General features: G+C 50.7%; 1 non-coding gene across 1 annotated transcript; it reads left to right on the top strand.

Moving 5' to 3' along the window:
• The first annotated feature begins 6,732 nt into the window (after positions 1–6,732).
• On the top strand, positions 6,733–6,805 carry TRNAE-CUC (transfer RNA glutamic acid (anticodon CUC)). Its single transcript has one exon. It is a non-coding gene; the product is annotated as a tRNA-Glu (tRNA).
• Positions 6,806–16,440: the final 9,635 nt, after the last annotated feature.

Genomic DNA, 16,440 nt, shown 5'->3' with positions numbered 1-16,440 from the left:
CTTCCCGCAGTCCACAGGCCTCTCCTGTCGGCCTCCCAAGGCCTGAAGCTTTAGGATGGACGGTCTGTCCTTCAGTGCCAGGAGTCTCTGCCCCTTGGGATTAGGAAAAGGGGTGGTGGTTCTGGGCAGGTTGCAGGGGTGGAGTCAGGGGGCTTTCGGGCTGGAAGTATTGAGACCAGGAGGGAGAACGTGAGCCCTTGTGAAGTCTGAGCACCTCCTTCCCTTCGGTTTGCCCCCCCCCGCCGCCGCTCCCCCCTCCTGCCTGAGAGTCTGAGGTCTCTCATTGGGAACTTGGGAAGCTGTCACTTCCCAATGTCCCCACTGGCCTCCCTTCTCCAGGCCCCAAAGCTGATGTCTGCTTCTGCCCCCCCCCCTCCCAGGGTCCCCAGACCTCCCAGGGAACTGCTGGGTGGGGCCAGGTGCTCAGTTTTCACCTCCCCTGAAATCAGGCGGTTGGCAGCCACCCAGAGCTGTCCTCATGGCGACAGGGCCTGGCCTTCCTCCACACTGAGAGTGGGGACCCACAGGGGAAGGCTGTGGGCAAGGTGCTGCACAGTGGCCAGCAGCAGTGGGAGCCAGATTCCTGGGCAGGAGGCAGGGCCCCTCGCCATACCCCTTCCCAGGAGCAGCCCCAGCTGTGAGCCTTTCCGTTGGTCCTGGGCGGGCCTCAGCCTAGGAAGAAATCCACCCAAGGCCAAGGTGTCTGGGAGCCACTGAGCATCTAGGCATCCACTGAGGAGTCGGAGTCGCTGTGGCTGATGACAGGCATTATCCTGAGCAGGAACCCCGAATGTATCACCAGGACATCAGACGGGAGCCAGAGACCGGACTCTGTTTTATAAAAGGAAGGCTCTGGACCCAGGGCTGAAGACCCAATTTGGAAGCTTCTCTGCTCCTCACCCTTCTCTCTCCACCCCCAGCCCCCTTCCTGGAGCAAAGGGAAATCCTGGGTCAAGGGTAAAGTCCCCTGCCTTGCCTCAGACTCCCGTTTTGTCAAATAAACAGTCCTAAGGCCCACAATTAATGAAAAGCTTGGAATGTGGCGATTTCCTAGTCCCTGGATTTGAACCCTCCCGGCCCACGATCCTCTGCTAGAGGGAAGGCCTGCCAGGCTCCCTCCTCCCCTGCTCCCTCCTCCCTCCACCTCTCCCCCTCCTTCCATTGTCCCTCCTCCCCCCTCCCTCCTCCCTCCTCCCCCCTCCCTCCTCCCCTCTCCCTCCACCCATCCTCCCTCCCTCCTCCCCAACTCCCTCCTCCCGTCTCCCTCCTTCCCCCAAGCCTCAGTGTGTTCTCTGGGCCTCCTAAAGTCTGGTCTTCTTACACGGTGGATGGCTACGGCCTGGGCTGGCGGAGATAATTACTGCGTTAGCCCAGTGGCCTGAAGAAAGATGGGGGGGGGGGGGCGGGGTGTGGACTGAGAACAGGAGGAAAAGAAGGTTCTTTATTAAATGCAGATGTTTTTAAATCACTGTAATTAACTGGAATGGATACCGAGAATCACAGGCATAAAAGCTAAATGGGCTTTTGTTTTAACTGTTTGTCATATATTTGAAAGGGTCATTGGAGAATATAACACAGGGATGCCCTTGCCCTCTTCCCGTTTGCTTGTGCCCAGCACAGACTTTCTCTGGGAACACATGTCGGTGCGCGCGCACACACACACACACACACACACACGTGCACTTGCCCACAAACACACATACACAGGCATATACACGTGCTCACACACACATACACAGGCACACAGTGCAGCCAGGCCTGAATGGGTCTTGGCTGGAGGGGGAAACGGGGTTCCACTCATGCAGCTGTGGAAGCTTCCTCAGGCCTGGGACTTCCTGCACGAACTCAGCGGACACAGACAGGCTCGCACTGAGCTGTCTGCGTCCGGTCACCGAGGTGAAGGGGTGTGTCCGTGGACCCTTGCAGCCCTCAGTCCACAGAGCCAACCGGGTGCATAGTGAGTTTTCCCTTCTACGCCCTGTGCCTGTCCTTCTTCTCCAGCCCCATCACGAGAGCAAGGGACGGGGGATGGGGTAGGTGTCCCCAGATTGGGGAGGAGGCTGATGATCAAGAGGTTTCTGGAATGCTCTCCAGGAGCCAGAAACCCGCCCCCTTCCCAAAGAAACCGGGTTAGGGCACCAGGTTCCCCAGTGTTGTATCTCACATGGCAATTTAGCTACACTGAGAGTCCAGCCAGGACCCAGCCTCACTGGGAACCAATGCCCACATGGAGTGTCCCCTCCCAGCACAGAGCCCTCTCGGATCCTCTGTCCCCCTCTCTCTGCCCCTTCCCCCCCCCTCTCTCTCTCTCAAAAATAAACATCTTTTTAATTTTTAAAAAAAGAAAGAAAAGAAACACTTTCTTCACCTTCTAATGTTCTCCAAATCGAAGCCCATCGTGTAATCAACCATCAGGAGAAACCTGCCGGCTGACCGTACATCTTATAATCACGGTGAATTAAAAGAGAGGAAAAAAACTATTATGGTTCAAGGTGTTCCCCGAGGCTCTCAAGGCCAACATCACCTGCAGCTCTCTCAACGTGGTACATCCCGCACGCAGGTGTGGACTTCTGTGGTTTGCTATCGGAAGGGCTTAACGTAACCCGGTCACCCTGCTCTTAACCACACTGATTTATGAGGAAGCAAACTGGGGGGGCCACGGGTATGTTCTTACTTGCACGGCCTCTTGTATCTGTTTTCAAAGACGCGTTCCCAGCAGCAGCTGGGGGATTTCTTTGCCCGTAGTTTTGTTTTGTTTTGCATTAGCAAATGAACCCAATACACCCCCTTTTCTGGGCTCTGGTAGGTTGTTTTCAGTGTGCAATCCTGGTAATTACAGAGAAGAGGCCCCTCAGGTAACTGCTGAGAAAGGTCTCTTAATTTGACCCAATTTTCAATAAAAGGCGGAACCTCAGCTCAGTCCCTTGGGAAATCACCGCAGGCCGTAATCCCCAGATCTTTCTATTGGAAAGGCCTCGCTTCTGATCTGTTTGCATCTAGCCAGCAGCCCCTCTGTCTGCTGGGTATTTACTGATGGTGGAAACCAGAGGGCCTCGGTACCCACGGCAGTATCAGTCAGGTGAGGGGATCGCTTCTTCCTTCAGCTTCCTCCTTCTGATAAGAAGCATTATTTGCATCGCGTTATTTGCGATGATCTGCTTGAACTTGCCTCTCCTCCCGACTGTCAGTGGAAACCCAAAGCAGGATTTGATGGCTTATTCATTATTTACTCATTTATTTATTGAGTGGTATTTCTATTGCGAACACATTTTTACCGGAAGCAGAAAGAAAACATACTCCAGCTTCTCAGCCCCCAGCTCCCCTCCCCTGCCCAGCTCTTGAGATGCCGTGTGTATTCTTAGGAATCCCAAACCCGCCTAGATTTCGCTGTGAAACTCCCTCCCCGGCTGCTTTAGTCCCAGCTTTGCCTTCTGTCCCCCGGTTTTCCAGCTTGAAGCTTGATCTGGCAGTCTGGAAGCAGACAACAGGAAAGCTCAGTCTTCCTTCGGGGAGAATTCCCTCCCGTGGAGCATGAGTGTTTCCACTCCGGTACCCAGGAAATGTGGGCGCTTTCTGGAGAGCCTCCACGCAGACTTCAGCATTTGCGGCCCCACGCCCGGGCCCTGGAGCCACAGGGATTCAGCCCTGCCCCCGGCTGCTTTGCACCACGTGTTCAAAGCACACCAAGATGCTAACAGCTCCCCACGCTTTGCCCTGTCCACTCGTGTGAAACTCAGCTCAGGCACCCGCTCCTCAAAACCCCAGGAGTGCAGGCCTGGCCCCCTAATGTCCCCCAGGCCCCCTGTGCCAAACACCCCATGCTCATCTGAAGTCATCAATCTGTCTGTGTCCCCAACAGGACAGAAGGCTCTTCGGGTGTATTGGAGAGCACTCCTGAAGCGGCGAAGGACAGAAAACTAAGCCAATGAGATGAACCACAAAGAATGTCCTAGGTCCCGGGGCTGAAGGCAGGGCTGGCTTCAGGTGCGGCTTGATGCAGGAGCCCAGACAACGTTGTCAGAACTTGTTGCCGTCCCTCTCTTGGCTTCCCTCCTTTGGCTCCGTTCCCAGCCCCGCTCTCCCTGAGGTGCTCTCAGCAGCGTATCCAGGGGGGAGAAGTCTAGTTTCCCAGTAAGTCAGATCAAAATAGTGGAAGAGTCACTCATTGACCTCACTTGTCTTCCCTTGATCAAGTACCCGTCTCCAGACCAGAGCCTATGACTGGGAGGATGAAGTGTGTTGATTGAATCCAGGAGGTCATTGGAACGTCACGGTCGTCATCATCAGCATCTCACTGTTAGGCATCTAAAAGGAATGGGTAGGTCCTTAAATAAAAGCTGGGATGGCTATTATCACAAAAAAGGAGGAGCAGAGCTGAGCCACAAAACCACCAATGCCTGCTGGGGCTGGCAGGGGCGGTGCTCAGCCACACTTGCCCGGGAGAGAGAACATTCTAAGAATATAGGAAATTTTAAAAGCCCAAAACACAGGGGCGCCTGGGTGGCTCAGTCGGTTAAGCATCCGACTTGGGCTCAGGTCATGATCTCGCGGTCCGTGAGTTCGAGCCCCGCGTCGGGCTCTGTGCTGACAGCTCAGAGGCTGGAGCCTGCTTCCGATTCTGTGTCTCCCTCTCTCTCTGCCCCTCCCCGACTCATGCTCTGTCTCTCTGTGTCTCAGAAATAAATAAACATTAAAAAAAAATTAAAAAAAAAAAAAAAAGCCCAAAACACTTACCAAAAAAGATCTCACCACTCAAAAGACAGTTGTTAGCATTTGGGGGGCTTTTCTATATGTAGACTTTTTAAACGTTTTTTTTTTTTTAATTATTTTAAACAATTTTTTTTAACATTGATTCATTTCTGAGAGACAGAGAGAGCACGATTGAGGGAGGGGCAGAGAGAGAGGGAGACACAGAATCCGAAGCAGGCTCCAGGCTCTGAGCTGTCAGCACAGAGCCCGACGCGGGGCTCGAACTCACAAACCGTGAGATCATGACCCGAGCCGAAGTCGGATGCTTAACCGATTGAGCCCCCCAGGTGCCCCTTTTAAAAAATTATTTGAGAGAGAGAGAGAGAGAGAGAGAGAGAGAACGAGTGCAAATGGGAGAGGGGCTGAGGGGGTTGGACAGAGGATCCCAAGAGGGCTCCCAGCTGACAGCAGAGAGCCCGATGCAGGACTCAAACTCACAAACTGCAAATCATGACGTGAGCCGAAGTCAGACGCTCAACCGACTGAGCCACCCAGGCCCCCCTTATGTATGCTTTTTAATGTAGCTGTGGTCATATTATCTATGTGTTGGATGTCTTACTTTTTTTTCACTTAACACTACAGCATTCGTGATACGTTGGAAATGATGCATACTGACCTATTTGATCATTCTGGAACAGGTTGCTTTTTAAATATATGCTATGATAAAAATACAACCTGAAGCATTTTTAAATTTTGCCTTGGGTAGACGAGGTGATTCTTTAAAAAGTGGGTGATCTCTGGGGCGCCTGGGTGGCTCAGTCGGTTGAGCGTCAGATTTCGGCTCAGGTCATGATCTCGAGGTCTGTGAGTTCGAGCCCTGCGTTGGGTTCTGTGCTGACAGCTCAGAGCCTGGAGCCTGTTTCGGATTCTGTGTCTCCTTCTCTCTCTGACCCTCCCCCATTCATGCTCTGTCTCTCTCTGTCTCAAAAATAAATGTTAAAAAAAAAAAATTAAAAAAAAATTTTTTTTTAATAAAAATAAAAAAAAAAGTGGGTGATCTGACCTCAGGAGCCCATCCTGGTGACCCTCGATTTCCAAACCCTGCCTCTGTCTGCCCTCCCCAGCCGTGGTGGGCAGGGCATTCTGTTTGGCATCCCAGATACACCCAGCTTCACCCAGGGAACCACACTGGATTCTCTGGTGATAAATTCATCACTGGGATGTGGCCACCCTCCTAAAATTCTCTTTGGGGAACAATTTCCTGAGGTCTCACTTCGTGCCTAATTGACAACTTTCTTTAATGGGCTGGGATGATAACTCTTTCTTGACGCCACAAATGATGATTAATGGAGCTCCAACAGGACACGGGCTTCGCTTTATTCTCACCTTCATTATTTTAATCTCTCTCTGAATGACCGTCTAATGGATCTGTATTGCTGTCACACCGCGGGAATGGTGGGTGGGTGTCCATAAATCCTGCAAAACCACGAGAGGTCCCCCCGCTGGAATGCCGAGGCCACGGACAGACTCAGTGAAGAGCCTGCCCAGCCCTTGGCCGCAGGAGGGGTGAAGGCAACGGGCAGAAATTATTGTAAAGTGGCCGGGTGGCATCAGTGTCCCCAGAATGGCACTGAGAGTTCAATTATAGTCACTCCTTGAGGGAAGGGATGAGAGGCAGAGGTTGAAATGGCAACTTGCAAACTATCCAGAACGCAAAGGATGGTGGGAAATTAAGTAATGAAGCTGCGATTCATTCATTCAGTCCTTTGACATTTTACTGAGTTCATTGGTCGGTGCCCGGCGCCAGGAAATCAGCATAACCGGAATGGCCCAGCCCTCCAGAGGCTCACAGCCTCCATGTTGGAAAAGACCTACAACCCAACGATGGCCATGAGCAAAGCATTTCGAAGTGACGTAGGTTAGCAGGGTGGGGTTCACAGGCACAGGACCTGTGCAGTCCCACGGGCCGCCCACGTAGAAGGACCTCGCACTTGGGTTAATGCTCTGCTTTTGTTAGCCTTTAAACTCATCCATTCTGGGGGCGCCTGGCTGGCTCAGTCGGTAGAGCATGCGACTCTCGATCTCGAGGTCGTGAGTTCAAGCCCCATGTTGGACGCGGGGCCTACTTTTTTTTTTTTAATTTTTTTTTAACGTTTATTCACTTTTTGATAGAGACAGAGCGTGAGTGGGGGAGGGGCAGAGAGAGAGGGAGACACAGAATCCGAAGCAGGGTGGAGCCTACTTAAAAAAAAAAAAAAATTCATTCATTCTGCAAAGACTTATTGAGTGCCTACTATGGGCCAGACACATCTCTGGGCGCTGAAGACGACACAGACACAAATCCAGGACAGGCAGCAGCAAATAATTATGGAAAACTTGTAAGATGCCAGATGGGAGTAGGTGCCCGGGAGGAGGGCAAGACTGGAGACAAGGTGAGGGCAATCCTAGGATGCTCGTTTGTGCAGTCTACAAATACAGAGCGACCGCCTACTATGTGCTACCACCTCGGGCACCTAGGCGGCTGGGATGGTTAATTTTACGTGTCGGGGCGCCTGGGTGGCTCAGTCGGTTAAGCGTCCGACTTCAGCTCAGGTCACAATCTCAGGGTCCGTGAGTTCGAACCCCGCGTCGGGCTCTGTGCTGACAGCTCAGAGCCTGGAGCCTGCTTCCGATTCTGTGTCTCCCTCTCTCTCTGCCCCTCCCTCATTCGTGCTCTGTCTCTCTCAGTCTCAAAAATAAATACACATTAAAAAAAATTTAAAAAAACTTTACGTGTCAACTTGGCTTGGCTACACTACGATATTCAGTTGTTGGTCAAACGCCAGTCTAGATGTTTGCTATGACATTTATCAGATTTTTTAGACGCAATTAGCATTTAAATCGATAGGCTTGGAGTAGAGCAGATTACCTTTCAAGATGTAGATGAGGCTTATCTAATCAGTTGAAGGCCTTATGAGAGAGAGAGAGAGAGAGAGAGAGAGAGAGAGAGAGAGAAACTGAGGTCCCCTTGAGGGAGAAGGAATTCTGCCTCCTTACTGCCTTTGGACACATCAACCCTTCCTTCCCTGCGTCTCCAGCCTGCCGCCTCCCTGCAAATTTCAAACTTGCCAGCCCCGGCCAATTCCTTCACATCGCTCGCCCTCTCCCTCCCTCTCCCTCTCATTCTTGCTCTTTCTATATACCTTTTTACCTACCTCTCTCTCTCTCCCGTTGCTTCTGTTTCTCTGCAGAACCTGAACCAATACCGCAAAGCACAAGGCACGGCTACTGGTTCCCCGTTGCTCCCTAGCTGCCAGGGTCAGAATGCAAAGGGACGGAGGTGCGTCCCAGCCCAGGGACGCGTCTCAGGACTCCCCTCCTTGAAGTCTCTACCGCAAAGAGCGTGGGAGCTGCGCCTACCCGTGCCAGTGGTCAGATCACAGGTGCCTTCCCATTTCCCCCTCCCGGGGGTCTGGGGGTGGGAGAGCCCCCCACCTTGCCCCTCGCCAAAGTGCCCAGCGGGCCGGGCCCTTCGTGCAGAAGAGAGGCTTGCTTTCTTCCTGACGGCAGCTGTGTTCGGCTTGCGTTGGACCGACTCGGGACGGACTCACCTTGCGGCAGGTACGGCCCTTAAATCAAGCCCAATAAAATCTTGCAAAAGCCACTAATCGCTGCAGCGGCTGGCACTGTGCACGCAGTAATCTGCACACACGGTCCCCACAGACGGACTGTGGCCTGCGAGTGGCCGGAGGCTGCTGCTGCAGCCATCTGGACGAGGTACAAGGCCTTTTAGTGAGAAGTACAGGATTCTCCAAAGAGATTTTTGCTGGAGTGCCAGGCTCTGCTCTTTTTTTTTTTTTTTTTTTTTAACATTGAAACGCGTGTCATTGTTCCAGGACGCTGTTGTCTTCTGGGAACAAACACAGAGGCCCATTGTTTACGCAGCCAATTAGGAGCGGTGATTGGCCCCAACGCACAAAGGCCGGGTTGTGTCCCAACGGCTGAGGAGAGTGTCTCCGATTCACTGACACAGGTCTTGGGACGAAGGAGCCCGGGCTGGTCACTTACGGGATCCTGCCGAGCCATTTTCTCAGGCTCTGGAGCTGGCGGTGCAGCCTGGAGCTGGGGGAGGGCCTTCGAGCAGTTTCCCCCGTGTGGCTGCAAGGCCCGGTGGGGCTCTCCAAGGTCATATCTCACCCCGGGGCAGCCGCTGACCCTGAGGGCATGCGGCAGTTCCTCCCTGAAGAGCTGAAGAAGAAAGGTGGATTCGAAGGAGGAGCTGGTAAACTGAGGCTTCCTGGGAGGGGGGTGGCGTGTGTATGCTCCCAATGGACGAAAATCCTTTGCCACCACACAGCCAACCCGGAGCCACCGTGAGCAAGCCACTTGGCATCCGGGGGCTCCAGAAAGAAGCTCTGTTGGGGGGGGGGGGGGGCAGAGTCACCCAAAGGCAACGACCATCTGCTTGAGTTTGACTTCTGTCAAGTAAGCCAACCCAATTCTTTCATCTGCTTTAAAACTAAGACCGGGGCGCCCGGGTGGCTCAGTCGTTTGAGAGTCCGACTTCATCTCAGGTCATGATCTCGAGGATGGTGAGTTCGAGCCCCGCCGCGGACTCTGTGCTGACGGCTCGGAGCCTGGAGCCTGCTTCGGATTCTGTGTCTCCCTCTCTCTCCGCACCTCCCCTGTTCATGCTCTAACTTTCTGTCTCTCAAAATAAACATTAAAATTTTTTTTTAAAGATAAGACTAACGGGGGGAGGGGTATCTGGGTGGCTCAGTCGGTGGGGTGTCCAACTTCAGCTCAGGTCATGATCTCCCGGTTTGGGAGTTCGAGCCCCGCGTCAGGCTCTGCACTGACCGTTCAGAACCTGCTTGGGATTCTCTCTCCTTCTCTCTCTCTGCTCCTCTCCCACTTACACTCTCTCTCAAAATAAATAGATAACTTCAAACAATAAAAGACTAAGTGGGGGCAGCCAGCTGTCTCAGTCGGTGGAGCAAATGCCTTTTGATCTCAGGGCCACGAGTTCAAGCTCCACACTGAGCGTAGATCTTATTTAAAAAAAAAAAAAGAAGAAAACGAACGGACATAAGACTTTCCCAAATAAATGCAGCAGTAACTAAAATCTTTTCTTCAGGGGTAAATTTCAACGATCAAACGGTGGAAGAAGCAAGGGGAGCTGCTTTTTCTATAAATAGCAATGACCCCTCCACATGGCATCTTTCCCGGAGTGGCAGCCCCCAAACAAGACCGAGAGCCCCCAGGTCCCAGCAGAGACAAGGACCTAGATCCGAGACCCTTTTGTATCCAGTAGGAGATTCGTTACGCAAATTATGGCCTGTTCGTTTGATAAAATGGTGTGTCTGCCATTAAGATGGTTTTTATAGAGTTTGCTGTGATAACGTGAAAAATTACAACGTGAAAAAGTTTCTTCCTCCTAGACTAAACATGTTTCTTTTTTCCCCAGAGAGTAATTCAAAAACAATTCGTGGACTGTGAACGTGTCCACGGCTTTTTAAATTACGCTAAGATAGGAGTCTGGAAAGAAACACTTTTAAATGTGAACATAATCTCGGGGCGCCTGGGTGGCTCAGTCGGTTGGGCATCCGACTTCGGCTCAGGTCATGATCTTGCGGTTCCTGAGTTCAGGCCCCGCCTCGGGCTCTGGTGCTGACAGCTCGGAGCCTGGAGCCTGCTTCCGATTCTGTCTCCCCCTTTCTCTCCGCCCCACCCCTGCTTGCGCTCTGTCTCCCTCCCTCTCTCAAAAATAAACAAACATTAAAAAAAAATTAAATGTTTCATATATTAAAAAATAAAATAAAATAAAATGAAATGTGAACACAATCTTTGAGGACTGGGACAACGTGATATTTTTCTTCTTTCTACCTTTCTGTATTTTCTATCAGTTTTCATAAAGAGCGGGTATTATTTTATATCTGGAAAGAGTAAAATAAACATAAAGAAACAAACAAGTGGTTGCTGTGGGAGAACAGGGTGGCAAGTCTATTATCTAGCTTTTGCCTTGTTCCCGTATCACGTTTGCCCGTGGTCTGACAAGTGACAGCTGGGAGCCCTGCCCAGGCCTCCTGGTCGACTCCTGACCGCACCAGATGCCAAATTTAGAGGTTTGGCAACATCTGAATTTTATCAGGTTTGGGTTGTTTTTTTTTTTTCCCCTCACTCTGGCTACACACACACACACACACACACACACACACACACACACACAGAATCTACACATTTTGGCTCATGGGGCTCAACACGCATGACAGCTTTGCAAGAAGCAGATTCACAGGGTACTCAACACAGTCCCCTTACGGGAAGATGACCCCCTTTCATCGAATCCTGCTTTCCGTTCTTCTCCAAGGGACACTGACCCTGGATGCCTGGCTGTGGGTGAGACAGATTCCCAGGGTCATGCTTTCCAACACAAAGGCTGCATTCCAGAGGTGACTTCTAGAGTCAACACCGGGGTACCTCCCTGAGCTTCCTCCCCTGGGTCTAAGAGCAAGACCAGTCCCCATAGCGGCCCGAGTCATGTCTCTCTGGAAAATGCCTCTAAGTCTTTCATCACGGCCACCACCTTACTTAATCTCCACATCCTCAACGTCTGTCCTTCCTTCCTTCCACAAACATTTCCTCAACACCGTCTACAGGGTGCCAGACACTATGCAAGGGCCAGGGAAGATCAGCAAGCAAAGGAACAAGCACTCTCTGCTCTCGTGGAAAGGACAGTCCAGTGGAAGGAAGGAGCACTACCAATGGTCCATTTGTAAATGTAAATGAGGAAGTCGAAGGGATAAATGAGCAGATGAATGAATGCCTAAAAGGCCAAGGACCTGGACTGTCATATGATCCTCTCTGTTCCATTCCACTGTGGTGCTGCCTGGAGAAGTATCCCCTGGTCCTCCCGCTCCCTTCTTCTCACATCACTCCCCTGCATAAAACTCTCAATGGCTCCCTACTGCACACCAGATTACATTCTAACTCCCCAGCCTGGTGGCTCTCCGTGCTCGAGTTCCAAGCTACCTCTCTAGCTTCACTTCCTTCGAACCCTCCAGGATAACCTACGTACTATTATAACTGTTACTGTGTTTATTTTGCCTGTCTAGAAAACTCACCTCTGCCGTTGAAATCTTACTCATGAGAGGGAGGGGAAGTATGCAGGATACAGGATTTGGTGAAGATCCAAATACTCATCTTCTAAAGTGGGAAGTCCAGGGGCACCTGGGTGGCTCAGTCAGTTGAACGTTGGACTTCAGCTCAGGTCATGATCTCACAGTTCGTGAGTTCGAGCCCCGCGTCGGACTCTGTGCTGACAGCTTGGAGCCTGGAGCCTGCTTCGGATTCTAGGTCTCCCTCTCTCTCTCTCTCTCTCTCTCTCTCTCTCTCTGCCCCTCCCCCATTTGTGCTCCGTCTCTCTCTCTCTCAAAAATAAATAAAATGTAAAAAAAAATTTTTTTAAGGCATGGATTTGTCTGTTTTACAGCATTTTTTAAAACCCTTTTTAAAGTGAGCTCTATGCCCAACGTGTGGCTTGAACTCACGACCCCAAGATCAAGAGTCACATGCTCTACCGACCGAGCCCAGCCAGGCGCCCCTAGTTTGGTTTGTAAAAGTTGTTTTCTAAAAGTTGTTTTTCATGCCCAATGAAGCAAGATAAAAATTTAAACAGGGGCTAAAAATATTAAGTGAGATGATGGCTCTAAAGTGCACAGCATAATGTCTGGCATGCGATCAGCAGAGAAGAAACAGTCATCGCCACTTGGGTTTTTCCCATGAATCCTGCCACCAAGCAGAGGTGGGAGTGGGGACACCAGGCTCTCCCAGGTCATTTGATGTGGCAGTCCCACAACAGCAACCTAACCAATTTCAATTCCTCTGTTCGGGGTATACTTTCTTCTCCTTGCTTATTTACAGCATCCGACCGACCAATGGCATGTCCATCTCCCTAAGACTACATTTCTCATGAAATCCCCATAGAAAGACTTTCTCGAAGGTCTTCTAGTGTGCGGTGGGGCAGTGGTAGCTGCTGGAAAACAAACAAACAAACAAACACCAAAGTCTAAACAGGGCTTCATGTGATACAGGTGCATTTTTCACTCATCCGGCATTCCAAAGAGATGTTATTCTTGACGTCTCTGGAACATAAGCCCTTTTCGTTTTGAGGCTCCTCCACTCCCTGGAGCCCTGAGATCCTCTCCACCCAGGAAGGGAGGGGTGGGGGGAAGGAGCAAGGGAAGACATAACTGCTTCTCTGCTGTCTCCGTGTAGAAGTGAAGCACATCACTTCTGGTCACGTCCCATTGGCTGGAAGTAGTCACATGGCCCGACCTAGATGAGAAGGGGATGCTGGGGAATGTAGTCCCCGGCTTCACAGCCTCCGCTCAGGGGAGACTCACACTGCAGAGGGAGGGATGCGTTTCAGTGGAGGCATCTCGGCCACCTGCAGAATGACCTCCAGAATCTTCATTTACTTATCCAAACTGTGTGGGTCCTGCCTCCCAACAGGGCCTTTCTGTAGTCCCAGCTGCCAGTCTTGTTACCATCTCTCCCAGTTAGTTCTGTATGTTCATTCCATGGGGCCATTCCATCCTTCTAGAGGTTTTTTCAAATACAAACTCCCTCTCCTCTTTGAAGACTTTTTCATTTCTTTTTTTTTTAATGTTTATTTATTTTTGAGAGAGGCAGAGACAGAGCGTGAGCAGGAGAGGGGCAGAGAGAGAGAGGGAGACACAGAATGGGAAGCAGGCTCTAGGCTCCGAGCTGTCAGCACAGAGCCCGACGTGGGGCTCGAACTCACGAGCTGTGAGATCATGACCTGAGCCGAAGTCGGACGCTCAACCGACTGAGCCACCCAGGCACCCCAAAGACTTTTTCATTTCTATAACCCTGCACTGACTCACTGAAACTGAATTTCTGAGTTATGGAGTTTGAGAGTTGGACAGTTGGCAATATGGTCCACCCGCTTGATGTAAGAGAAGGGAAACGAGACCCAGGAAGGCTGAGGGAATCCCCAAAGTGTGGCATTCAGAGCAGACCTGTTTGCCCTGCATGTGAACTGTTCAGCAGGAACTTCGAAGGCAGCGACAAGTCATGATCTGAATTTTGCTGAGCCGGGAATTTGAATTATATATATGTACAGGGAATGAGCCTGGCTGACCTCCAAGCATTGAGCCTCCTTGTTGTGATGGGAGCCAGTCTCCAAGATGGCCCCATGGGCTCTGTCTCCTGATATTCACACCCCATGTAATCACTTCCCACACTGAGCCACGGTTGGTCTGTGTGAGCTACAACATCTGGCAGAAGTCACAGGGTGGTTGCTTGTAATATTTGACTATAGAGGACTTTGGCTTCTGTCATGGCGCCCCCTCATTCTTGGATCGCTCACTTTGGGGGAAACCATGCCCCGAGAAGCCCTACGGAGAGGTCTATGCGACAAGAGAGCTGAAGCCTCCTGCCAACAGCAATGAGAGTGAGCTTGGGACAGATCCTCCGGCCCCCATCACAGACTCAGCCAGCACTCGCCCCAACCTCATGAAAGATTCTCAGCTAGGACCACCTTCTCGGCTGCTCCGGGGCTCCTGAGTCTCTGAAACTGTGCGACGCAGCACGGTTGCTGTTTTAAGCTGCTAAGTTTGCGGGTGATTTGTCACTCAGCAACAGATAACTAACACAGCCATTGTGGTTTTCTACTCAAAATCACATACGCGTTTTGGTTTACCTGGGAGGGGGAGAAAACCGAAAATCATAAAATATATTAAAGGTCTCTCTTTTTTTAAATTTGGGTTCTACAAAGTTCTCACAAAATGTCAATTGTAAATGCCCAACATTCTGGTATTTCTTCTGTGTGCTGCCCTGAGTAACCAAATAAACGGAGAAAGAGAAAAAGAGAAAGAAAGGAAGGAGGAAGGGAGAGAGGGAAGGAGGGAGACTCCTATTCGTATTTATGGAGCACCCAGAGCCAGCACCCAGAGCCAGCTCTGCTCTGGGTGCTTAAGAGTCATTAGTGAACAAACAACACAGAAGGATTTTGCACTAACGGAGCTCACATCCCAACCGGAAAGAAAGAAACAACAAACACAATAAAAAGTAAGCTGTGTACCACGGAAGGTGATGAATGCTGTAGAAAAGAGTAAACGCAGAACAGGGAGACAAAAGTGCCTCCAGCCGCATCATGTGTCCTCTGTTAGGGGCTCGGGGAGGAGTTACCGGTGAACTTGAAACGTCTGCAGTGCTTTGCGTCTGCCAGGTGCTTGCAAATATTTGCTCAATTCGTGCAAGGCTGAAGGAGCTAGCCCCGGAATGAGGGGTTCCCGCAGATGGTAAATCCAACTTACTGGCTGCTGAGACACTCCTAGGCGACCATCAGATCTGTGAGCAGATTTGGGCCACAGAGAAGCCCAGCTGGGGGACAGCCTGGGAGGGAAAGCTTGCTTCCGTCCCCGGTGACAAGAGTCTCCTTTCATTCATTTCAACATGAACCACCTTCTCGCTCTCCGGGACACCAGACTGCCAATTTGACAGAAGAGGACGGAAGAAACAGCAGTGCCCCCGGTAGACTTCTGCTCGGTATCACGGGACCCAGACAAACAAGGCTGTTTTACATCCCCGAGCCCCTCGCAGAGGTGACATCCTCCTCGTGACTTCATCAGTCTTATGTTCTTATAGAACATCCTACATTCCATACTCAGGTGCCCTCGCAGATTCTCACCCCTGAGTCTAGAAGGAACAAACGCAAGTAGGAAGTGAGCATTGTGAAGTGCCCAGGTGCTGGGCACATGCAAACCCAAGGCTTGCCTCCAGAACATTCCAAATGTCACATTATGATTCAGACCCAAAGAAACAAAGGCAAACAAAATATGCCTCCCATGGTTTAGGTATGCGGTCCCCTATAGCTTGGGGTTTGGGATTTGTTTTAATAACAGGCAAAGATAGGAGGAGTATGTCTTCCTAAGGGCTTAATACACCACAGACAATAAATTAAAACACATTACTATTAATGTAGAATAAAACAGTAATTTGTATTTAAATAGCTGTGGGTTCCAAAAGATCTAGAAAGAGAATTTTAGACCCATAAGGAATCTTAGGCTACTTTTAACTTTATTTAAAAGAAAGAAAGAAAGAAAGAAAGAAAGGAAGGAAGGAAGGAAGGAAGGAAGGAAGGAAGGAAGAAAGAAAGAAAGAAAGAAAGAAAGAAAGAAAGAAAGAAAGAAAGAAAGAAAGAGGGGCGCCTGGGTGGCTCAGTCGGTTAGGCATCCGACTTTGGCTCAGGTCATGATCTCACAGTTTGTGAGATGCTGTGTCTCCTTCTCTCTCTGCCCCTCCCCAACTTGTGCTCTGTCTTTCTATGTCTCTCAAAAAATAAATAAATATTTAAAAAAATTGAAAGAAAGAAAGAAAGGAAGGAAGGAAGAAAGGAAGAAAGAAAGAGGGCTCCTGGGTGGCTCAGTCGGTTAAGCACCCGACTCTGGCTCAGGTTATGACCTCACCACTCGTGAGTTTGAGCTCTGCGTCGGGCTCTGTGCTGATGGCTCAGAGCCTGGAACCTGCTCAAGATTCTGTGGCTCCGTGTCCCTCTCTCTCTGCCCCTCCCCTGCTCATGCTCTGTCTCTCTCTCTCTCAAAAATAAGTAAACGTTAAAAAAATTAAAAAGAAAAAGGTGGCATGCCTTCCATTTTTGGCAAAACACACCCTACTCCAGTGCGCGCGTGCATGCGTATACACACACACACACACGCACGCACACACACACACACCTCTAGTCTCAGT

This window comes from Neofelis nebulosa, chromosome 16 (genome assembly GCF_028018385.1).
Source record: "Neofelis nebulosa isolate mNeoNeb1 chromosome 16, mNeoNeb1.pri, whole genome shotgun sequence".
NCBI lineage: Eukaryota > Metazoa > Chordata > Mammalia > Carnivora > Felidae > Neofelis > Neofelis nebulosa.
Note: the sequence above shows the minus strand (reverse complement) of the source record. Positions and strands in the feature narration are given on the sequence as shown.